At 43.4% G+C, this 26,377-nt stretch overlaps 1 protein-coding gene and 1 pseudogene across 1 annotated transcript in view; one reads left to right on the top strand and one right to left on the bottom strand.

Annotated features, from left to right (window-relative positions):
* LOC138362736 (serpin B3-like) overlaps nt 1–26,377 on the bottom strand; it is a 433,705-nt gene that overhangs the window by 56,789 nt on the left and 350,539 nt on the right. The window lies entirely within an intron of this gene.
* The window catches only part of LOC138362735 (serpin B3-like), a 65,229-nt pseudogene that overhangs the window by 34,375 nt on the left and 4,477 nt on the right, over nt 1–26,377 (top strand).

Below are 26,377 nucleotides of genomic sequence, written 5' to 3'. Positions count from 1 at the left end.
CAATGAAGGTGAAAAACATGGGGGGATACATAAGGGGCTGCAGAAGGCTTATTGGCCCATACGAGGCATCTCCTATCTAAACACAAAGATTAATCCAGTGTAATTGGCCTGTTATGTTGGACATTGTCTTCTGTGTTGGCATCGATATGTTCTTGTCTTGTCCTTACTCTCATGGTGGGTAGAGTAAATAGTTCCGTGATTTGGGTGTTCATGGTAGGTCGCTCTATTCTTATGTGAATTGCCTCAAGAATTTGTAATCTTCTTGAATCTTGGGTTTTGTCTATTATGCAAGTATTCATGTTCAACATTTCTCTTGTTAGAGTAATGTCATGGGCTTGTCTCATGTGATTCCTAGGGGCACCAGATTGAAGATGGCATGTCAAACGCCTCGTCAGCTTGGTCGACGTCATACCTATGTACTTACATTGAAGGTTACATCCTTCGTGGGGGCAAGTGTACATGTATACAACGCTTGACTGCTGTAGAGGGTTCTCCGTCGGCTTCGGGCTGTTTTTGATAAGGAGTTCAGAAGTCTTCTTGGTTTTGTAGAATATTATCAGGTTTATGTTTTGGTTAGGAGTAGTGCTTTTTACTCCTTTACGGATTATTTCTTTCATTATTCTTTCCTCTTTTATATGTTCACTGTGCATGGTTGATTTGTAATATAATTTTATTGGGGGTGTTGTGGTTTCTGTTCTAGGTTCTGAATTATACCAACGGTCCAAGTGTCTTCTTATAGCAGCGTTTATTTCCGCGTTGCTATATCCGTTGTTCACCAATACCTGAGTTACTCTTTCAAACTCTCTACTCACGTTGCTCCATTCAGAGCAGTGGGTAAGCGCTCGACGAATACAAGCATTGAGAACACTGGCTTTGTATCTTTGGGGGGCACTCACTTCTACCGTTCAGGCATAATCCTATGTTGGTGGGCTTGGTATATACGTTGGTGCTTAAAGAGGTTCCTGTTTTTGTTATTAGTACATCCAAGAATGGCAGACTGTTATTTTCACTATTTTCATGTGTAAATCGGAGTACTGACTCTCTCTCTAGGTGTCTTTTTAGGTCAATTAGTTCATCTGAGTCTTTTACTATTACGAATATGTCATCTACATCTACATAATATGTAGATGACATATTCGTAATAGTAAAAGACTCAGATGAACTAATTGACCTAAAAAGACACCTAGAGAGAGAGTCAGTACTCCGATTTATAGGTTATCTTTACCTATCTTTATAGGTTAGGTTAGGTAGCCGAAAAAGTTAGGTTAGGTTAGGTGGGTTAGGTAGTCGAAAAACAATTAATTCATGAAAACTTGGCTTATTAGGCAAATCGGGCCTTGCATAGTAGGCTGACAAGTGCGTTCTGGCTACTAGGTACGACATATACATATATATATATATATATATATATATATATATATATATATATACATTATATATATATATATATATATATATATATATATATATATATATATATATATATATATATATATATAATGTATATATATATATGTATATGTCGTACCTAGTAGCCAGAACGCACTTGTCAGCCTACTATGCAAGGCCCGATTTGCCTAATAAGCCAAGTTTTCATGAATTAATTGTTTTCAGACTACCTAACCTACCTAACCTAACCTAACTTTTTCGGCTACCTAACCTAACCTAACCTAAAGAGATAGGTTAGGTTAGGTTAGGTTGGTTAGGTATGAGGTCATTTTAAAAAAAAATGACCTCATACATATTGATATGGGTACCTTTATCAATTCATAAGAAAAAAATTAGAGAAAATATATTATTTCAGGAAAACTTGGCTTATTAGGCAAATTGGGCCTTGAATAGTAGGCCAAAAAGTGCGTTCTGGCTACTAGGTACGACATAAATATATATATATATATATATATATATATATATATATATATATATATATATATATATATATATATATATATATATATATATATATATATATATATTTATATATATATATATATATTTATATATATATATTGTGACGGTGTTCCCCCCCTTTATATTTCTCCCACGCCTGCAGTAAGAGTCATGTCCACTTTACCCAAGCGTTCTCTACGTCGCAGGCATCAATTTGATATATGTGGGAGAGTGGAGTGTTCTCGGAGAGCCGAGAAATTTGTGAAACAATAATATTTTGGCCTGTGGTTTAGGCCCTTTAGGAAGCCAAGATGGCGCTGGCTCTCCTGTTTCCCCTCCAAAACTGTGTGACGTCAGTGACACCGGATTGGTCACCGACAGCAATGTGGCACCGGGAGCCAATGAAAACCTCCCGTGGCGAAAGTGACGTCACGAAGGAAGGGGGTCCGGGCAGCGCGACGCGCAGGCGCCATCAGTCAGACACGACACGTCAAGGAGGTTGGACGTGCGACGATTGGTCCTGTCAGTTTGACAGTTGTTTCCCGCTCCCGTGGATTTACGCGTCACCTGAAGTCTGCCAGTACTCTGTGAGGTCTTCCTTAGTTCATGTGTTGAACCAGAGAGGGAATCGACGGTTATTGAGCAACAAGTGCTCCAGGACAGGTACTGTGCAAGAAGAAGTGAAGTCTGTACAGTGACGTAGGCGACGTCTGAGACAGTTCACCCATTTGTGACGGCGTAGTGGCTGACCAGAACCACTGGGTAGCAGAGGAAGAAGAGGACTATTTGGGAATCCGGACGACTGCAGCCGAGAAGTAGGCGGGCAGCCGTAGCTGGGAGAAGTCGACGGCCAGGAGACCGACTCCAACCCTACAAGAGGTCGAGGAGGAGGACGGACCTGCAGGGAAGAAGGCACGGAGACGACGCGCTAAACGGTGGGACAGCGATTGGGTTCCTGGAGGACACGACTACGTGTGTGTGGGGGCGTTCCAGACACGAGGACTAGGAGCTACAACTCAACTCTCATCGGAGGATAGGTGGAAGTAGGTGTTTCTAGTTTCCCTCCCCATTCCCCTTTAGTCAGCTATATTATTCAGCTATATTATCTAGCCTGAGGATTTTGTATGTCGTGAGCAAGTCTCACCAATGTCACAGTAAGGCACCAGTGTGCAGAATAGTACTATCAAGAGTACTCACGATACTTATATATATTATTATTGGTGTGTACAGGCACCCGGATTAAGTGACGAATTTAGTGTGTTGAGAATGTCTTTCATGAGACTTTGATGTGAACATAGTGAGAAATTATATATAATATTATGCCAGTATTTGGAAGTTAGGCTATGTGCCCAGTAACTACTTATTTACCATTTACTGATGTCTGATTTATCTATATTATATATGTCTATGTTCGTGCATTGAATAACCATTTGTGAGTGCAGTGATTTATTGTGTTATCGCCCACGAAAGGAAGTACTGAAAACTCCAAAGTTAAATACTTATTAAGTTACCATTGAAATGAAGGGCAGTGTGTAAAACCATTATAGTGAATTATTGTCGCATTTATTATAGAAACGATTGTTTGAGCCCGAGAACAGTGTAGTGAAGTAATACATGCTATTGTTGCAAATATCGAGTGTGCGAACTTCTAGTGATCTTTGAGAACTTAAAGAAACAGCGCGCGTGCCGCTAGAGAAACAAGCAATAAAAACTTTCGCGCGGAGGAGGGCGCTCAGCTGATTGTGACATTGACGAGAGGGGGAGTGTTACCACCGTAGTGAGTGCATAATATTCGTGGGAACGAACGACGCCCGCCAGGATCAGCTGATTTATTTATTGATATGACCTTGTGACATCTTTGAATGAATTTTAAGTAAAGTACAAAATACTTGTGTTTATATCATCCCCTCCATTTATCTTGTGGCTATAGTATACTGGAAAGCAAAGAGTGATAAGTACCTGCCTAATATCCTGATCTATTGAGTGTGACCTTGCCAAGGATACCACAATTCAACCAGTCCACTGACGTGTTACTGGACACCGAAAACACCAGTTGGCGACCTTGTGGTTAATAGTAAAGCCCTATTGTTGGGGCGGGCACATAACAGTTAAGTGTACGAGTTGTGTTCCCACTCCTTCTCAATCAGAGGCCGGTTGGGATTGACTGGGATACACTCCTGGCGTGCAGTGGCGCCGAGAGGATTAGAGTGAAGACCCGCAGGGCTACGGTGAGTGACATTGAGTGTAACTGCTGCTCACCCAGAGTAGGAGAGTAAGTGTAAACCCCGACATTGGCGACCTTGCCAGGATAAATACAGTTACGGTTGCTCACCGGAGAGTAGTAGCGTAATACCCCCAACAATATATATATATTATATATATATATATATATATATATATATATATATATATATATATATATATATATATATATACTATATATATATATATACTATATATATATATATATATATATATATATATATATATATGTCGTACCTAGTAGCCAGAACGCGCTTCTCAGCCTACAATGCAAGGCCCGATTTGCCTAATAAGCCAAGTTTTCATGAAATAATTGTTTTTCGACTACCTAACCTACCTAACCTAACCTAACCTAACTTTTTCGGCTACCTAACCTAATCTATAAAGATAGGTTAGGTTAGGTTAGGTAGGGTTGGTTAGGTTCGGTCATATATTTACGTTAATTTTAACTCCAATAAAAAAAAATTGACCTCATACATAATGAAATGGGTAGCTTTATCATTTCATAAGAAAAAAAATAGAGAAAATATATTAATTCATGAAAACTTGGCTTATTAAGCAAATCGGGCCTTGCATAGTAGGTCGAGAAGTGCGTTCTGGCTACTACGTACGACACACATATATATATATATATATATATATATATATATATATATATATATATATATATATATATATATATATATATATATATATGCCCAAGATTACCATAAAAGTGCCGTTGGGGCGGTGGGGAAATAGCCTTGGCTACCATCGTCTATTGTATGGTAATTGATGGTCGAGTGGTTAAGATACCATGTACACCAGTTGCATAGTGCTCCTGCAACTATGCAACTGGTGGGTTCGAGTCACTTCTGGGGTGTGGAGTTTTCAGTTGCATATATGCCTGGAGGCCATTCAAACTTGTTATATATATATATATATATATATATATATATATATATATATATATATATATATATATATATATATATATATATATATATATATATATATATATATATATATATATAGAGGAAAATTGAAACAGGAATTTTCGTAAGTACTTTCGTATATTAATACATCTTCAGAAGGAGTTACTCCCTGTGAAGATGTATTAATATACGAAAGTACTTAAGGAAATTCCTGTTTCAATTTTCCTCCGTGGTCTGACACTGTCATATTATATTATATATATATATATATATATATATATATATATATATATATATATATATATATATATATATATATATATATATATATATATATATATATATATATATATATATATATATATATATATATATATATATATATATATATATGGGCAGGATGGCAGATAATGCTAGTCTCAACGGTGAAATAATGTTTAACAGCGAATCATTAGGTGATGTTTATCAAGAGTTCGATAGTTATTCACTCTCTCAGTCTGACAGTCAAATATACATAGAGAGAAAATATATAAGATTCTAAGTCCTCAAAGGATGGTAATCAATGATTTTTTCTTTAGCAAGCATAATTTCAAATTCATCTTCACACATTTAAAGTTTTACCTAAGTTCTACATACTACTTCATTCATCTTAGGTCATTTTTTTCATACCCTATCTAAATAACAAATGCTCTGAAGATATATATATTTTTTTATTTCAATACTGAAACATTACATCATTCTTCATTTTTGCATCATCATTATCATTGTCATTATCATCATCATGCAACATAGACAAGAGCTGTGCTACATCATGTGCAACATATATTGCACGGGATCCCGCGTCCGGTTCTAGTCCTCAATCCTCCAACTCATGACCTGTGACCTCTTACTGACCTCCTTGCTGTCAACATTTAAAGTGACAGCGCTCGATCCGATGACATTTAATAACTTCATAATGACAAAATCTATCGATCTTTCTGCCATAATTTAAAATTTATAACTTAGACATTACAGCTAGGACTACAAGTGTTGTTCTGTAACAACTACTGTCTTCAGAGACAGTAAAGCTAGGACGATCAGTGTTGTTCTGTAACATCAACTACTGTCCAAAGAAATAGTACAGCCAGGACTACCAGTGTTGTTCTGTAACAACAACTACTGTCCACAGAGGTAGTGCAACTAGGACTACCATTCTTGTTCCGTAGCATCATCTACTGTCCAACACTTTTAATTCAAAATGGAAGAACCTGCATTTTGGTAATTTCTTTAATATTATGTGTTCAGAAAGTTATTTCTCTACTTGCCAATTAGTCCAAATTATCCCTCATTGGTGTGAGATAAACTTTACCTTCCTGTGTATAGTCAACTGCAAGCTTATGTTGACAGGCGGCTGCATCAGCTGAAACAATCAACCAGTTCGTTAGCAAGACAACGCGGGGCCGATGTGCCGATGGTGCTGGTGAACGCAGCCTACTTCAAGGGCCTTTGGCTGACCGCCTTCAAGAAACAAGATACATCAAAAAGGAAGTTTTTCACCACCCCGGACCAGCACACTCTCGTTGACATGATGACGCAAACTGCTGACTTCAGAATCGGTGAGTTAATTGCTGCGTCCTCAACTAATAAGTTAAAAGATTAAAAAATATGTAATAATTTGTTTTGGTTTATTAGTCGATGTCCAGTGCTTTAGTGAACATTATAATGTTTGTGTGGGTGTGTGTGTGTGTGTGTGTGTGTGTGTGTGTGTGTGTGTGTGTGTGTGTGTGTGTGTACTCACCTATATGTACTCACCTATATGTGCTTGCAGGATCGAGCATTGACTCTTGGATCCCGCCTTTCTAGCTATCGGTTGTTTACAGCAATGACTCCTGTCCCATTTCCCTATCATACCTAGTTTTAAAAGTATGAATAGTATTTGCTTCCACAACCTGTTCCCCAAGTGCATTCCATTTTTCTACTACTCTCACGCTAAAAGAAAACTTCCTAACATCTCTGTGACTCATCTGAGTTTCCAGTTTCCACCCATGTCCCCTCGTTCTGTTATTATTACGTGTGAACATTTCATCTATTTCCACTTTGTCAATTCCCCTGAGTATTTTATATGTCCCTATCATATCTCCTCTCTCCCTTCTTTTCTCTAGTGTCGTAAGGTTCAGTTCCTTCAGCCGCTCTTCATATCCCATCCCTCGTAGCTCTGGGACAAGCCTCGTCGCAAACCTCTGAACCTTCTCCAGTTTCTTTATGTGTTTCTTCAGGTGGGGGCTCCATGATGGCGCGGCATACTCTAAGACGGGTCTCACGTAGGCAGTGTAAAGCGCCCTAAAAGCTTCCTCATTTAGGTTTCTGAATGAAGTTCTAATTTTCGCCAGTGTAGAGTACGCTGCTGTCGTTATCCTATTTATATGTGCCTCAGGAGTTAGATTAGGTGTCACATCCACTCCCAGGTCTCTTTCTCGAATCGTTACAGGTAGGCTGTTCCCCTTCATTGTGTACTGTCCCTTTGGTCTCCTGTCACCTGATCCCATTTCCATAACTTTACATTTACTGGTGTTAAACTCCAGTAGCCATTTCCCTGACCATCTCTGCAGCCTGTTTAAGTCCTCTTGGAGGATCCTACAATCCTCGTCTGTCACAACTCTTCTCATTAATTTTGCGTCATCTGCAAACATTGACATGTATGATTCCACTCCTGTAAACATATCATTTACGTAAATTAGAAAGAGGATTGGTCCCAGCACCGATCCTTGAGGTACTCCACTTGTTACTGTTCGCCAGTCCGACTTTTCGCCCCTTACCATTACCCTCTGGCTCCTTCCTGTTAGGTAGTTCTTCACCCATACTAGGGCCTTTCCGCTTACTCCTGCCTGCCTCTCAAGTTTGTATAGCAGTCTCATGTGCGGTACCGTATCAAGGCCTTTTGGCAGTCAAGAAATATGCAGTCTGCCCAGCCTTCTCTGTCCTGCCTTATCCTTGTTACTTTATCATAGAATTCTAAAAGGTTTGTTAGGCATGATTTCCCTGTCCAGAACCCATGTTGGTGCTTGTTTACAAATAAGATGCCCAACAATCACGTTTAGCCGTACGGATGGCCCTACCGGCCACCGCACTCGCTTTCCGAAAGAAAAGAATCGGCCGTCTGCCGACGGCGGTGCCTCTTCCAGGCTGCACGCTTACAGCGGACAGCACGAGCACAGTCTGCATTCCACCAGGGAACGCACTTCCGCGGACCCTGAGAGGAAGAGCGAGGAATAGAGAGGAAGGCAGCGTCGAAGACAGTGTCATGAAAAAGGAAGAGAGCGCGAGGGAGAGGCAGAAGGGAGAGGTCAGAGAGAGCAGCACTGAGGGTAAAGAGGTTCCAGTTCACTTTAGCAAACTGCCACCTAGGGAAGGAGAGGAAGGACGAAAAGAGAAAAAGGAAACAAGGATGGGGAAATGGTAACTGCCATGGAGGTCATCAAGAACCTGCCACGTGAAATCTAAGTAAAGAGAAGAAGAGCAAAGAGAAAGATCAAGACAGGAAAGGGTGCGAGTCCGAAAGTCCAAATGAGTGGGCTCACCAGAATTCAGAAGAGACAGGGAAGAAGAGAGGATAAACGGTTCAAGAAGACGACCTCGGGTATTCGTTAGAACATCACCCCAAAGAGAATGACGACAATTGAAATCATCCAGCAGGAGCACAGGCTCCGGCAAGGAGTCTAGGAGGTGTTTCAGATCAGGAAGAGAAAGCGGGACACTCGGGGGGAGATAAATGGAACAAACTGTGTACCATTTCCCCACAAAAATACGAGCAGCAGAACAATGGAGAGGCAAAGGAAAAAGTAAAGGAACAAAGGGAACATCAGCACGAATCAAGAGAGCAGAAGAATTAGGAGCCCCAGCAACAGCTGGAGGGGGGGGGGGGGGAGAGAAAGGAATAGCCACGAAAACGACCAGGACGAGCACCAAGCATCGGCTCCTGGAGACAGACACAAAGGGGTGAAAACTGCGAAATCAGAAGTTGGAGTTCGAGGAAATTGGCGTAATAACCTTGAACGTTCCATTGAAGAATAGACATCGACGAGAAGAGAAAGGACAACGACAGAGAACAAGGAAGAAACAAAGGCGAAAGAGCAACACAGCACGTTAAAGGAGATCAGGGTCAGCAAAGTCAGGGTTAGGGGGCATGGGTAAACTGAGCAAATACGGAGGGAAGGAAGTGGGAGAACAGACCAGAGGTGGAAGGGCGGTTTCCGGAGGACGAGGAGGAAGAGGAGGAGACAACCGAGAGGAGCAGTCAAAGACAGCAGCAGGAAGAGGGGGAGTAGAAACAGGTGGGCGCACCTCAGCAAGGGCAGCAACCGAGAAGGAAGCGGGGGCCAAAGAAACCTCCATAGCAGGACCAGGGGGCGCAACCACCGAAATGGGAGTGGGAAGGAGCGATAGAGGCAGAAGTAGGGGCCGAGGAAGAAAGCGAAACCTTCTTACCCGCCGGGGAGGAGGAAGGAGAGGAGCCAGGCTTACGCTTCTGACGTAAAGAGACAGGTGTCCCAGCAACAACGTACCGGGCAACGGATTCTAGCATCCCAACAGCGCTGAACGAGAGCACACACGACTGCCATTTGGAGAGCAATGGACATCAGCCCGCACCGACAGGCGGTGGGGAGAGTCAAGAGACGGAGGGGAAGGATGGGAAGGAGGAACGGAGGGAGACGAGGAAGAAGACACAGGAGACAAGACAGACCGGGTAGAAAGGATGGGAACCCAGACAGAGGACCAGGAGGTGGATCCTTTCGGACAGAACTCAAAGGAACAGAGGAGGGGGGCAGTGGGCGTATCAGGGTCCAAGGCCCGGAAACGGTTGTGAGTCTGAGGAAGGTGGGAAGGATGAGGAGAGGAAGAGTGCAACACGCGAGCATAAGAGATATTAGCATAAGGCAGGCGCCGGCGAACGTGGCGCCTTGCCTCAGGAAAAGATAAACGCTCCCAGTGCTTCAAGTTGAGGACGGCTGCCTCAAGCTTATAATGGACACATGCACGAGAGAAGGTAGGGTGGGCCTCACCGCAGTTGAGGCAACGAGCCCAGGGAGAAGTGCACTCCGACTTAGAGTGACCTTCGCCACCACACAAAAGACAGAGAGAGACAGTTACAGAGCAGCGGAGGGCACCATGCCCAAACCTCCAGCACTTGTTACAGAGCCTAGGAGAAGGAATGTACTCCTGGACAGAGCACCTGGCACCAGCAAGAATGAAAGAGGGTGGAAGGGTCCGACCATCAAAGGTAATCTTCACAACCCAAAGGGGTTGACGGCGACTACCACGAGGGGGACGAGTAAACGTGTCCACCTGGAGAATAGAATGGCCCTGGGCAGCAAGGATATGTCCAATATCGTCGTGGCAGTCGCGCAGGTCCCGAACACCGGTCGCAACATGGGGTGGGAGGAGAATAGTGCCAACACTGGCATTCAACTGAGCGTTCTTTGAGACCCGAACATGGGTCTCGCCAAGGCAGGATAAGGAAGCCAAGCGGGAAGCAGCATCCTGAGAAGGAGCAGCATCGACACGTGTACTGAGACGAGTGGGGTTGAAGGTAACAGAGGCATCCACGGAATCAACGAGATGTCGATGGAGGGAGAAATCGTCAGGAGGCGAAGAATCAAGAGGGAGGAGATCAAAATATTTGGTCCACAAAGTGGGACCAAACAAAGCTTGATAGGTATCAGAACGGGAAGGAATCGAGCGATGGCGGCCGTGATGAGGACGGCGTTGAGAACCCCCAGAGAGAGGGATTAAAAGGCGCAGTAGTTACAATTAGAGATGGAGCCGTGGCAGGGGTCGAGGTAGTCACCACTGGGGGCTTGGGGCTCGACCCAACCACAGAGGAGGGAGGGGAGCCGAGGGGAGGAGTCAGAGAGGCCAAAGGAGGAGTAAGGTCGGGGCCCAATGCAGTGGAGGCTACAGAGCCCGGTCTTCCAACACAAACTGACTCGGTTGCTTGGTCGCCCACCCCACGAGTCTGAGAAGGTAAAGGAGAAACAACAGAAACAGTAGATATCGTTGTTACGAAAAAGAAACATTCATTCACGAATGTGCCCCCACACCCACCATGGAGCCACAATTAGAGGCAGGACACCCCACAAGAAGCTATCGCCGATCATGCTGGGGCCTCCTAGGGGTGCGTCGTGAGTATACGCCCCACAAACGCCATCTTAAGAACCGACAGTCCGTCGAGATCGGGTTCAGTGACGAAAGGGGGATTGACACTAAAAGGTTCCCCTCGCTCTCGACGTTGGGTACTACAGTTCTACGGGTCCAAGAGTATGCTTCCCCATGCACCCGGGCGTCGAAATAGAAGAAGTCCAAAGGAAGAACCAAAACAAGCAAAAGGTCGCCAGGAAACGGCAAGCAGATAGGAGAAGAGGGGGCAGAAAAACGAAACAGAAGGAAAAGGAAAAGGTGCTCAGCACAATTGGAGAGGACGGCAGCAGGAGCACAAGGCTATAAAATGACAGAGGACTGTCCCAAGGAGCATCACACTCCAGCAGCAGCCCACTAAGCCCTCACTGCATCAACGAGCTGAGCGGGGAGGGGGGCAGTGTCGTGAAAGGTTGCTAATGCAGTACCAATTTAAAAAAAAGGAGACAGATCATTTGCGTCAAACTATCGGCCAATTAGCCTTACGTCTATTGTGGGAAAGTTACTTGAATCGATAATTGCAAATACCATTCGTCGTCATCTTGAAAAAGTTAATTAATAAATAATTCAAAACTTGGTTTTACAAATAGCCGTTAATTAAAAAAAATTGCTATTATTTTATTCCAGCATAGTTAAGGCAGTTGATAGCAATAAATAATAAATAAATAAATTTTTATTCAGGAAAAGTATATACATAGTTGATTTACAAACATAATGTTGGATAGAGCTAGTACATACAATACCTAAAGCCACTAATACGCATAGCGTTTCGGGCAGGGTGTAGGGAAAAACAACACTTAGACTAAAACTTAATAGTAATTGGGATTAGGTATAAATTGTGTTGAAAAAAGGAATAAAGGTAAAAATGGGGGAAACATGGCAGAAATAAGCAATTGTACAAATTGGTGAACAAAGAGCATTGTTGAACAAAAGCAAGACATGGGTTGACATTTAGGGGGTAAGGTAGGTTACATGGAGTTAATTAAGTAGCACTTGGTTTTACTCTTAAACTGGTTGGGAGAGGTACAGCCTTTGACATGATTGGGGAGACCATTCCACATTCTGGGTCCCTTGATTTGTAGAGCATTTCTAGTTTGATTAAGTCGCACTCTTGGAATATCAAATAGGTATTTGTTTCCGGTGTGATGCCCATGAGTTGTGTTACAACCTTCTAGGAAGCTTCTAAGGTCAGGATTGACATTGCAGTTCAGAGTTTTAAATATATAGATTACGCATGAGAGGATGTGCAGTGACTTAATATCTAACATATTCAAAGATTTGAGTAAGGGTACCGAGTGCTGTCTTGGGCCAGAATTAGATAGTATTCTAATAGCAGCTTTGTGTTGAATAATTAGAGGACGTAAATGATTTTGTGTAGTAGAAACCCAAGAACAAATACCACAATTGAGATAAGGATAGATGAGAGAGTAATAGAGCGTCATCAGGGTAGGGACATAATATCTGTTCTTAGAAAGAATGCCAACAGTTTTAGAAACTTTTTTTTATATATTTAGGATGTGTTCACACTAGTCAACCTATTCTCTTCCCCATCCACATAATGGTAAGGGTTGTGATGTTGTGTACCTTGACTTTAGCAAAGCTTTTGATACAGTGCCACATGAATGACTGATTAAAAAGATAGGGGATCATGGTATTGGGGGTGCTATAATAAGTTGGAGTAGTGCATGGCTATACCAAAGGAAACAAAGAGTTAGACAAACAAACTGGGACAAACTTGTCTGCTCCCTCCTTATACTTCTGCCTGATGTAGTCTATCATGTCTTGGGCAGCCATTCCTCTGAACTCTGTTTCCCACGTTAAATCAGTTAGGGATTTTCTAATCTCCGCAGAGTTTCCCTCTCGGAATTCCGGCCTCTTGTTTTCTGGTCTCCTCCTTGAGCACATTAACCGTTCTTCGACCAGATACTCAAACGTCAGTACACTGTGATCGCTTATTCCTACAGGGGTCTCTAAGCCGATTTCCCTTATGTCGGAGTCGTTCAGAGTGAAGACTAGTTCGAATCTCGCTAGTTCATCGTCGTCCAATAATTTAGTTCTTATTTCTTTCCCTCCATGATGTTTCCTTGCTCTCCCAGTCTATCTTTCCGTGATTGAAGTTTCCCCATGAAGAGCAGAGGGGATCGATTTCTACAGGCAGCAGATGTTTCCCTCTCAATTATAGTGTTAACTGCCATATTGTTTCTGTCATGTTTTGTGTGTGTGTGTGTATGTGTATTCACCTACTTGTATTCACCTAGCTTGCGGGGGGTTAAGCTTTGCTCTTTTTCTACCCGCCTCTCAACTGTCAATCAATCAACTGTTCCCCCCCCCCCCTTCCCCGCACACAAACACCCAGGAAGCAGCCCGTATCAGCTATCTAACTCCCAGGTACCTATTTGCTGCTATGTAACAGGAGCATCAGGGTGAAAGAAACTCTGCCCAGTTGTTTCTGCCATCACCGGGAATAGAGCTCGAACCCTAGAATTATGGATCCAGAGAGCTGTCTCCTCAGCTATCACAGCCCAACCTACAGGACAGCTATGTGTGTGTCTTTGTGTGTGTGTATGTGTACTCACCTAGTTGTGCTTGCGGGGGTTGAGCTCTGGCTCTTTGGTCCCGCCTCTCAACCGTCAATCAACAGGTGTACAGGTTCCTGAGCCTATTGGGCTCTATCATATCTACACTTGAAACTGTGTATGGAGTCAGCCTCCACCACATCACTTCCTAATGCATTCCATTTGTCAACCACTCTGACACTAAAAAAGTTCTTTCTAATATCTCTGTGGCTCATTTGGGCACTCAGTTTCCACCTGTGTCCCCTAGTGCGTGTGCCCCTTGTGTTAAATAGCCTATCTTTATCAACCCTGTCGATTCCCTTGAGAATCTTGAATGTGGTGATCATGTTCCCCCTAACTCTTCTGTCTTCCAACGGTTTGAGGTTCAATTCCCGAAGTCTCTCCTTGTAGCTCATACCTCTCAGCTCGGGTACTAGTCTGGTGGCAAACCTTTGAACCTTTTCCAGTTTAGTCTTATGCTTGACTAGATATGGACTCTATGCTGGAGCCGCATACTCCAGGATTGATCTGACATATGTGGTATATCATGTTCTGAAAGATTCCTTACACAAGTTTCTAAAGGCCGTTCTTATGTTAGCCAACCTGGCATATGCTGCTGATGTTATTCTCTTGATATGAGCTTCAGGGGACAGGTCTGGCGTGATATCAACCCCCAGGTCTTTCTCTCTCTCTGACTCTTGAAGTATTTCATCTCCCAAGTGATACCTTGTATCTGGTCTTCTGCTTCCCACTCCTATCTTCATTACATTACATTTGCTTGGGTTAAACTTTAACAGCCATTTATTCGACCATTCCTGCAGCTTGTCCAGGTCTTCTTGAAGTCTCAAGCTGTCTTCCTCTGTCTTAATTCTTCTCATAATTTTGGCGTCGTCAGCAAACATTGAGAGGAATGAGTCTATACCCTCTGGGAGATCATTTACGTATATCAGAAACAGGATAGGTCCAAGCACAAAGCCCTGTGGGACTCCACTGGTGACTTCCCGCCATTCTGAGGTCTCACCCCTCACTATAACTCTCTGCTTCCTTGCTCTGCACATACACACACACACACACTCTGTGTGTGTGTGTGTGCGTGCGTGTGTATGCGTGTGTGTGTGTACTCATCTAGTTGTCACCTTGTTGTACTCACCTAATTTTGTTGAAGGAATTGAGCTTTGCCTCTTTGGTCACGCGTCTCAACCGTCAATCTTCTGATGTACAGATTCCTGAGCTTCTCGAGCTTCATCATATCTACATTTGAAATTGTGAATGGAGTTAGAATCCACCACATCACTTCCTAGTGCATTCAATTTACTAACTACTCTGACGCTGAAAAAGTTCCTTTTAACGTCTCTGTAAGTCATTTGGGTGAGGACACAAGGGGACACAGCCACCACATGCCTCTCCTTATGGGTGTACCACCCGTGTTAAATAAACCATCCTTGCCTTCCCTAATAATACATCCTTTTCATCCTGTGTGTGTTGGTGGATGGATGAATGGATACACCGCACACCAGTCACCTGATGAGACACATGAGGGAGTTTATACGCCATACATACCAGTCACCTGATGAGACACATGAGGGACTTTATACACCACACACACCAGTCACCGGATGAGACACATGCGGGAGTTTATACACCATACACACCAGTCACCTGATGAGACACATGAGGGAGTAGATACACCATACACACCAGTCACCTGATGAGACACATGAGGGAGTAGATACGCCACACACACCAGTCATCTGATGAGACACATGAGGGTGTAGATACACCATACACACCAGTCACCTGATGAGACACATGAGGGAGTTGGTACACCACACACACCAGTCACCTGGTGAGACACATGAGGGTGTAGATACACCATACACACCAGTCACCTGATGAGACACATGAGAGAGTTGATACACAACACACACCAGTCACCTGATGAGACACACGAGGGAGTTGATACACACCACACACTCCTTTCACCTCATGAGACACATGAGCGAGTATACACACCACACCAGTCACCTAATGAGACACATGAGGGAGTGGATACACAACACACCAGCCTCCTGATGAGACACACGAGAGAGTTGATACACCACACGCACCAGTCACCTCATGAGACACATGAGGGAGTGTATACACCACACAATCCAGTCACCTGATTAGATACATGAGAGAGTTGATACATCACACACACAAGTCACCTAGTGAGACACATGAGGGAGTTGATACACCACACACATCAGTCACCTGATGAGACACATGTGGGTGTTGATACATCACACACACCAGTCACCTGATGAGACACATGAGGGAGTAGATACACCATACACACCAGTCACCTAATGAGACACATGAGGGAGTAGATACGCCACACACACCAGTCATCTGATGAGAAGCATGAGGGAGTTGATACACGAAACACACCAGTTACCTGATGAGACACATAAGGGAGTTGATTCACCACACACCGTTCACCTGATGAGAAACATGTGGGAATTGATATACCACACACACCAGTCACCTGATGAGACACATGAGGGAGTTGGTACACCACACACACCAGTCATCTGGTGAGACACATGAGGGTGTAGATACACCATACACACCAGTCACCTGATGAGACACATGAGAGAGTTGATACACAACACACACCAGTCACCTGATGAGACACACGAGGGAGTTGATACACACCACACACTCCTTTCACCTCATGAGACACATGAGCGAGTATACACCCCACACCAGTCACCTAATGAGACACATGAGGGAGTGGATACACAACACACCAGCCTCCTGATGAGACACACGAGAGAGTTGATACACCACACGCACCAGTCACCTCATGAGACACATGAGGGAGTGTATACACCACACAATCCAGTCACCTGATTAGATACATGAGAGAGTTGATACATCACACACACAAGTCACCTAGTGAGACACATGAGGGAGTTGATACACCACACACATCAGTCACCTGATGAGACACATGTGGGTGTTGATACATCACACACACCAGTCACCTGATGAGACACACGAGTTGATACACCACACATACCAGTCACCTGATGAGACACATGCGGGAGTTGATACACCACACACACCAGTCACCTGATGAGACACATGCGGGAGTTGATACACCACACACATCAGTCACCTGATGAGACACATGAGGGAGTTGATACATCACACACACCAGTCACCTGATGAGACACATAAAGGAGTTGATACACCACACGCACCAGTCACATGATGAGACACATAAGGGAGATGATACACCACACACACACCAGTCACCTGATGAGACACATGCAGTTAATACATCACACACACCAGTCACCTGATGAGACACATGCGGGAGTGTATACGCGACACACACACCAGTCACCTGATGAGACACATGCGGGAGTTGGTACCCTACACACAACAGTCACCTGATGAGACACATGTGGGTGTTGATACATCACACACACCAGTCACCTGATGAGACACATGAGGGAGTTGATGCACCACACGCACCAGTCACCTGGTGAGACACATGAGGGAGTTGATACACCACACGCACCAGTCACCTAATGAGATACCTGAGGGACTTGATACACAACACACACCAGTCACCTGGTGAGACACATGAGGGAGTTGATACACCACACGCACCAGTCACCTGATGAGACACATGAGGGAGTTGATGCACCACACGCACCAGTCACCTGGTGAGACACATGAGGGAGTCGATACACCACACACACCTGTCACCTGATGCGACACTTGAGGGAGTTGATACACCACACACACCAGTCACCTGGTGAGACACATGAGGGAGTCGATACACCACACACACCTGTCGCCTGATGCGACACTTGAGGGAGTTGATACACCACACACACCAGTCACCTGGTGAGACACATAAGGGAACTGATACACCACACGCACCAGTCACCTGATGAGACACATGAGGGAGGTCACTTTTATCCAAAGGATTCCTCGCCATCTTCCAACTTTAAAGGGCAAGAAAATGAATGATATATTCTTATATCCGTTGCAACCTACCTATATGTGCTCTACTAATATATATCAGTTAAAGCCAGGGGCCAATATAGGTGTGTGTGTAACCCGTCCTCTTAAAAATAACGTCGCTTTTGGCTCGTATGCGCGCTATGGCCAAATTTGGACGTAATTTGATATGAAATCGACTCACAAAAGTGAAGTACTGTTCCGTTTTCTGTCTGAATCGTCCGGCGTACTCGGCAAGCTTAGAAGAGGTAACTTTCCATTAACGTTTTTCATAACGTTTTGAAACTTTATGAGAATTTCCTGCCCACCTAACCTATCAGAGGACCCTTAACTTACTGTTGTTGAAAAAAAAATCCCAAATTTATTTTCAATTTTTTTTATTTTCAAATTACGTCCATATTCGGCCATACGGGCAAACGGCCAAATGCGACGTTCTTTTTAAGGGGACAGGTTGAATGAATGAGTTGGATCTTATATGGACTAATGATTCCTAATGTCTATAACATGACGTTTCTCGCCTATTTCCATTTACACACATCTTTTGTCTCTTTCCAGATTGTTGTGAGATCTCTTGTCTCATGTAATCTTTTTGAAAAATTTAGTTAGCTGATAACAAAATTCTTCTGCGGGTTTCTGATAGTTTTTTGTCGCATCTATTTCCCTCTGTTTTTTCTTTTCCTCATCTGCAATGCTTACCATGCCAACCAGTATTTATTTTGCACACTTGGTACCCCATCTTGTTGTGTGAAGACCTGAAAGCAGTTCTGTTTCTGACAGACCTTCCTGTTATTTAATGTTAAATATTTACTTTGTTTCCTAATCATTTGTGAAGATAATGCCAGCGTGATGCTAGCACGATGTGGCGGACAGTCTGAACACCAGTTGTTTGTTTGACGCAGGAGACTCGAGTCAGCTGGGAGCGACGGTGCTGGAGATGCCGTACAAGGGGAAGGCGGCGTCCATGTTGGTGTTCTTGCCTTACACCACGGCAGGCGACGACGCCACTACTCCCCTGGACGCCATGTTGCGACGCCTCTCACACAACACTTTCACGGATGCTCTCACCAAACTCAGAACACAGAAAGTCGTCCTTAAACTTCCAAAGTTTAAATTCGAGCAAACAATCAAGGAAGAACTGAAGCTGGTGAGTCAAATGTCTGTTAAAGTTGAATTAGTTTCTTGATACCATCTTAAGCTGACACCACCAGAAGAGTCGTCATCTTAAGCTGACACCACCAGGAGAGTCGTTGGGACGACCCGGAGGTGGTGTAGTGCTGGTAAGCTGTACATGCTGTGTGTCTTGTTCAACATTTGGGGCTCAGCGCGAACACATATGTTCTACAACATGCTCCTTATTATTACTCCACTGTTCCTAATGTTCACTGTCACGTCCTCCCCCTCCGTTGTCTCATTGTGTACCCCCTTCACGTCCCCTCCGTTGTCTCATTGTGTACCCCTGTCACGTCCCCTCCGTTGTCTCATTGTGTACCCCTGTCACGTCCCCTCCGTTGTCTCATTGTGTACCCCTGTCACGTCCTCTCCGTTGTCTCATTGTGTACCCCTGTCACGTCCCCTCCGTTGTCTCATTGTGTACCCCTGTCACGTCCCCTCCGTTGTCTCATTGTGTAACCCTGTCACGTCCCCTCCGTTGTCTCATTGTGTACCCCTGTCACGTCCCCTCCGTTGTCTCATTGTGTACCCCTGTCACGTCCTCTCCGTTGTCTCATTGTGTACCCCTGTCACGTCCCCTCCGTTGTCTCATTGTGTACCCCTGTCACGTCCCCTCCGTTGTCTCATTGTGTACCCCTGTCACGTCCCCTCCGTTGTCTCTGTGTTCCTGTCATGATCTCATGATCCACAGCATCGCTGGCCAACCAAAGCCTGGCCAATTTTCAATAAGTGTCTAGAGGTAAGTGTAAAAGGCTGGTTAAAACAACGCCAGTTTACTGGGACATATAAACTGGTCACCGTAAAACACTAAGAACTAATATTTTCTATATACAACTGATATACATTAGTATACAACTAATACTGTAATCAGAACAAGGAACTTCAGCACACAGCTCAATTATTCACATAAATGAACTTCAAGAACTTAAAACACAGCAATCAAAATCTGTAACGGCTAATACTTAGGACTAGCTAACACCAGGCTCCAACCCGGCGCAGTGGTACACTAACCCAAGTAACAGGTTGGAGGTGTTATACATAAATAAGTAGTGGGTGAGTATTCAGTAAAATACTATAACACAATAACAAGCCTCTACGATCATCCAATATCCATCTCAACACTAAAACATCTACCACCTAACACAACTGATATATCTCGGTAGACTGTGGTAGTCTGATCCATTTACACAAAAATCATTACTCCTATCTATACCCGAGTAATAAAAAACAACAACAGTATATAACACAACTTACAGCTGGACGTCTATACGTCCTCCTATCTAGGAAATCAGGTGAGTAATGACTTACCAAGAGCTGAGCCGGCCGAGAACGACTGTGCTGCCAACATGGCAAGTCATCCCTCTCACATAACAGAAGCTCAAAAACCCAATTGTAACTTCTACGTCGCACATTACTAAGTGCGTATTATAATATACAATAATCTCCACAGGAGAATATACAGTAAACTCAAGGTACATTAGAATATAACATAGTTTATATACAATAACGTAAGGAAGTCTATTCTCTTACATATGGTAACACTGGTCTTCGACGTCTCGCCAAGGGGGGGGGGGGGGGGAATTAGAAGGATTACCAGTAGTTATCTGGTCGACCGGTGTTCACCACTTACATTACCGTATATCCCTAGTCATTCCTCAGGTATATCTAATTCTTCATACTACTATATATGTACACAATTATTATTTAGCTTCTGCTAGCGTAATATCAACACGAGAGTACAGATATAAAAATATAAGAATACAGATATAAGAAATAACACTGTTATTTTACTATATGGTTTGAACACATCATACATATGTGTGTGGTCATAACAGTTCCCTGTCATGTCCCCTCCGCTGTCTCAATATATTTCCTATCACGTCCTCCGTTGTCTCAAAATGTTTCCTGTCACGTCCCCTCCGTTGTCTCAATATGTTCCCTGTCACGTCCCCTCCGTTGTCTCAATATATTTCCTATCACGTCCCCTCCGTTGTCTCAATATATTTCCTATCACGTCCCCTCCGTTGTCTCAATATATTTCCTATCACGTCCCCTCCGTTGTCTCAATATATTTCCTATCACGTCCCCTCCGTTGTCTCAATATGTTCCCTGTCACGTCCCCTCCGTTGTCTCAATATGTTCCCTGTCACGTCCCCTCCGTTGTCTCAATATATTTCCTATCACGTCCCCTCCGTTGTCTCAATATATTTCCTATCACGTCCCCTCCGTTGTCTCAATATATTTCCTATCACGTCCTCCGTTGTCTCATTATGTTTCCTGTCACGTCCCCCCCCCGTTGTCTTATTATTTTCCCTATCACGTCCCCTCTGTTGTCTCATTTTGTTCCCCTGTCACGTCCCCTCCGTTGTCTCAATATGTTCCTCGTCACTTCCCCTTCGTTGTCTCAATATGTTTCCTGTTATGTCCCCTCCCTTCCATTGTCTCATTATGTTCCCTGTCACGTCCCCTCCCTTCCATTGTCTCATTATGTTCCCTGTCACGTCCCCTCCCTTCCATTGTCTCATTATGTTCCCTGTCACGTCCCCTCCCTTCCATTGTCTCATTATGTTCCCTGTCACGCCCCCCCCCTCTGTTGTCTCATTATGTTCCCTGTCACCCCCCCCCCCCTCCATTGTCTCATTATGTTCCCCGTCAAGGCTCCTCCTTTGTCTCATTATGTTCCCTGTCACGATCCATTGTCTCATTATGTTCCATTATGTTCCCCGTCAAGGCTGCTCCATTGTCTCATTATGTTCCCTGTCACGTCCTTCCCCCTTCGTTGCCTCATTATATTCGCTGTCACGTCTCCTCCGATGTCCCATTATGTTCCTTGGCCGGTATCGGCATCTTTTGCTGACAGTACTAGGAGTGTGGTCGGGACGGCCTGGAGGTAGTATAGTGCTGGTAAGGTTGGGGTTGATACCACCTCCAACCTTCCACCTTTTCTAACGACTAAACGAACTCCTAACTCCATACTCTCCACGCAACTGTAGACTTCAATCATTAGCAGATTTCCAATAGATAACCAGGACTACACAACCCGAAGGAATTATTGCTTCAATGGACGTCGAATCTCTTTTTACCAACGACCCGGTCGACACCACCGTACAATGATCCTGGACAGAGTATACAGAGACGAGAGCACCCCCAAATTAGACATACTGGAGTCACACCAGATGAATCTACTCGAAACATGCACAACGGAGCTCATATCATCAGCCAGCAAGGAAACAGTAGCAATGGGCTCCTCCCCATCAGTGCCTTTTGCTAACTTGTACATGGGCACCATCGAGGACAGAGTTTTCAATATGAGACACAAATCGTTGCTACTTATTGCCGTTATGTCGATGACATATTTGTAAGAGTAAAAGACCGAGAAGAACTAATCGATCCAAAAAGCTCTCTAGAGAGAAAGTCAGGACTTTGTTTCACCCATGAGAATAGTAACAATTACAGTCTGCTGTTCCTGGATGTGTTCATAACAAACATAGAAGCATCTCTAAGTACCAGCATATATACCAAGCCTACAAACATAGGATTATGCCTGAAGGGTGGGAGTGCCCCCAAAGATATAAAGCCGTATTTTTTTTCAAAGCATATAGTCGTCCAGCCCTCACCCACGGCTCTGAAAGGAGCAAAGTGAGTAAGAAGTTTGAAAGGATAACTAAGTATTGGTAAAGAATGGCTATAAACCATGATATCAACTCCATTACAAGACGCCAATTGGACCAGTGGTACAATCCTGAACCAAAACCAGAAACCACAACACCTCCACTAAAATTATATTACAAATACACCATGCACAAGAATGAGTAAAGAATAATGACAGAAATAGTCTGTAAATAAGTAAAAAGTACAACCCATACCAAAACATAAACATCATTATATACTATTGAATGAAGACCACTGATCTCCTCATTAAAAATAGCCCAAAGCAGCTGGGTGTCATTTGCTGCAGCACAATGTGGTATATATGTGCACTTGTCCCCCATGTAGGATTTAATCTTCAATCTAAGTACATAGGTTTGATGTCGACCAAGCTTATGAGGCATTTAGCCTGTCAGCTTCAGACAGGTGCCCTTAAAAATCACATGAGAGAAGCCCATAATATCACCCTAACAAGAGAAATGCTAAATATGAACATATGCATAATAGAAAAAGCCCAAAAGGAAAGGAGGCTACAAATTCTTGAAGCTCTACACATAAATGAAGAACAACCCACCATCAATACCCAAATTACAGATCTATTCACTCTATGCACCATGAATGTACGAGCAAGACCGGAACACGAAAATTCCTACAATGATGTCACCACCCAAAACACCCAACCAATTACAGTCACCTGAGTTCTAATTACCCTATCACCTGATTTATATTTGTATGCTTATTCTATTGACCTCCTCAATTTACCTCTACCCTTTTACTTTCGCCTTTCTCCTCACTTCATCTTATATGTACCTGACCTCCCAGTCTGGTACTGGGAGGTATCAGATTCAGATTCAGATTCTTTATTCAGCTAAAGGTACGTACATTACAGATGAGTTACAAACATAATGTTGGATTTAAAGAAAGAGCTAGTACATATAATACCTAAAGCCACTAGTACGCATAGCGTTTCGGGCAAATATATTAGATTTCCTTCATATCTCCTAGACAGGCTAAATATCCCAAAAGAAATCCACAGGGAAATAGCAGTTCGGTTATATAGACTACGTCTAGGTTACAGATGCAACTGTGGAAATTAGTGAACCCAGATAGAGAGAATGCATCTGCTGCCAAATAATCACAGAAAAGCCATTACTTCACTATCTCCTGGAATGTCAAGCAACCAACGATCTCAGAAGAGCTTTAAGAGTCCCTGAATCTTGCAGTAACCACCCTGAAACCATCAACCCTGCCACTTTTCTGGTCAAAAAAGGTCTCTAGGAGGTGGACATGCTCATAAATACTGTCAAGCAGTATCCTCCCCAGCGATAGCAGCCTGACGATTTAAATGCGACCTCAACACACAGTATACATTCATTAAAAATAAAAAATCAAATCTACCACTTACGGGCTATTCATACCCGTGCCACCTCCTGGGTGGCTTAATCTTCACCAAGCAATCATATCTCCTCTCCAAACCTTTAGATCTACCCAGCAACCCGAAGCCACAAATCCACGAAGCAAACTACCAGACCCTCAGTTAAACGCCAATGGAATACTCCTCGGCAAGTCCGAATCTGTTCCGAGTCTTGAGCACCCATGATGCACCATTCTGAACACCAGGGCCTCGAACAACTGTAGAAAACAAAGCCCTACTACACAAGGCAAAAAACTATCGCATAGATCAGGGTAAAAACATTAATACACCTGCTATTTCTTCCAGGATATCTCAAGCACGAATGATGACTTCTACGTCATCAAATGCCCCAGTAGCTGGATGGCAAAGACACCACGACCCAACCCAGAGTCTCCTCACCTGACAAAAGAAAGGCAGCCAAAGGAGTATCAAGTGACCACTGTGGTAATGATTATTGACTCATTGACAGAGACCATCAGCATGATGCTTGGTAAAGCATAAACAAGCACTGCGGCAGACCAACCCTCATTCAAAGAAGGAAATGTCAACAAAGGTAAAAAAAAATCTACTGAACTTATTTCCTCCACACGTCTACAAGCCCTACCGGAAAATGTTGACGAAGTCGAAGAAGGTGACGAAAATGAATTGTTTCAGCACCCAATGGCATTCTCTACTCCAGCCAAGAAGACACAAGCTGTCGGGAAAATCAGCCCATTAGAAACCACGATGGATTCAATGGATACTCATACAGAATATCGGACAATAACATCAATCTCAATATTATACAATGGAACATTCAAGGATTTAAAAGCAAAGCTCAAACACTCATAGCAGTGCTTCTCAAGGACAACTTTGATATTATTTTACGTCAAGAAGCACTTACCAGGACTGAAAGAAGTATTAATATCCCAGGATATCAAGGTTCCCACTGCCCAGTTGCACAAGGTGGCACCAATGGCATTTCACTACTAGTAAGAAATTATATTAATGCCACTCCAATCACAGACCTGTGAACGAAGAGGACGTGAAGGACGTGATGACGTCGAAATTATGAGAATTAATCCCCCATGAAGAATTCAATGCTGTCCGTCTTCAATGAATAAAGGAGCCATAGAGAACACGATATGGATCTCTCTGCAATCTTTTAATAGAGGTCACCACACCTACTATCGTCTCGGATGACTTTAACGCTTATAGTGGATTGCTACTTGATTCACCAAGAACCAAAGCCAGTGAAAGACATATTGAACACTTTTTGGATGAAGTGACTGAAGTCCGTCTGCTTAACTTAACGGAACCAACCCATATTCGTGGCAGGTAGCTGGACCTCACGTTTGTCTCTACCAGTATTTATGAGTTGTACTCACCTATTCACCTAGTTGTGCTTGTGGGGGTTAAGCTCTGGCTCTTTGGTTATTGTGTTATTGGTCATTTGACTATGTACTGACTAGTGACCACTTTGCTGCAAGAACAGTTATTAATATAGCACTTCCTCCCAGACCCCCAGCTCCCGAGCCCAGATGGGACTATATCAAAGCAGATTGGACGAAATATCAGGAATCTCTTGAAATTTGGCACCGAAACTACACCCCGCCTAACAACACTGAAGAGATGGAAAAAGATTTAGTAAATACAATACATTAAGCAACAAATTACTCCATCTGCAAAAAGAAAACAATTAACCAACAACATAAAGACCATTGATGTTACAATAATAGGATAAAAAAAACTTCATAACAGACTAAATTGTGCACAAAAAAACTTCAGAAGAGACAGAACCCAAGCTAATCTGGAACTTCTTACAGCTGTCTGAGGTCAAGGGCATGAAGAAACAGAAAAAAATCAGAGAAGAAAAATGGCCAAGTTATGGTGTGCCAAGTTAAATCAGCATACATTCTTGAGCGACATCCGGAGGCAGATCAACAAAGTCAAAAGAAAATTACGTCCTGTTCCGCCCCATTATGGTCATCCAGACCAAGAAGCAGAAAAACTAGCAAATCTATTTGTTTCAAGAACCAGTTCCACTAAACTTCCACAATCAACTCTGACTCACCAAAAAAGACTTCAAGCAGCAAGATGGGGAAAAACATAGACGATGCTTTAGCCATACCTGACGAACTACACCAACCTTTCAATCTTTAAAGAATTCAGAAGAGCTACAAAGAAAACTAAAAACACAGCTCCAGGCGAGGACCAAATCACACACAACATGCTGGCCAAGCTAGGAGAAAAGAGTGAAGAAGCCTTCTTGAATCTAATCAACAGAGAATAGGTGACAAGAACTCGACCACTCTCTTGGAATAGTAAAATTATAGTTCCCATTCAAAAACGTA

The sequence above is a fragment of the Procambarus clarkii genome, chromosome 9, assembly GCF_040958095.1.
Source record: "Procambarus clarkii isolate CNS0578487 chromosome 9, FALCON_Pclarkii_2.0, whole genome shotgun sequence".
Taxonomy (NCBI): Eukaryota; Metazoa; Arthropoda; class Malacostraca; order Decapoda; family Cambaridae; genus Procambarus; species Procambarus clarkii.
This window is presented reverse-complemented; position numbering and strand designations above follow the sequence as displayed.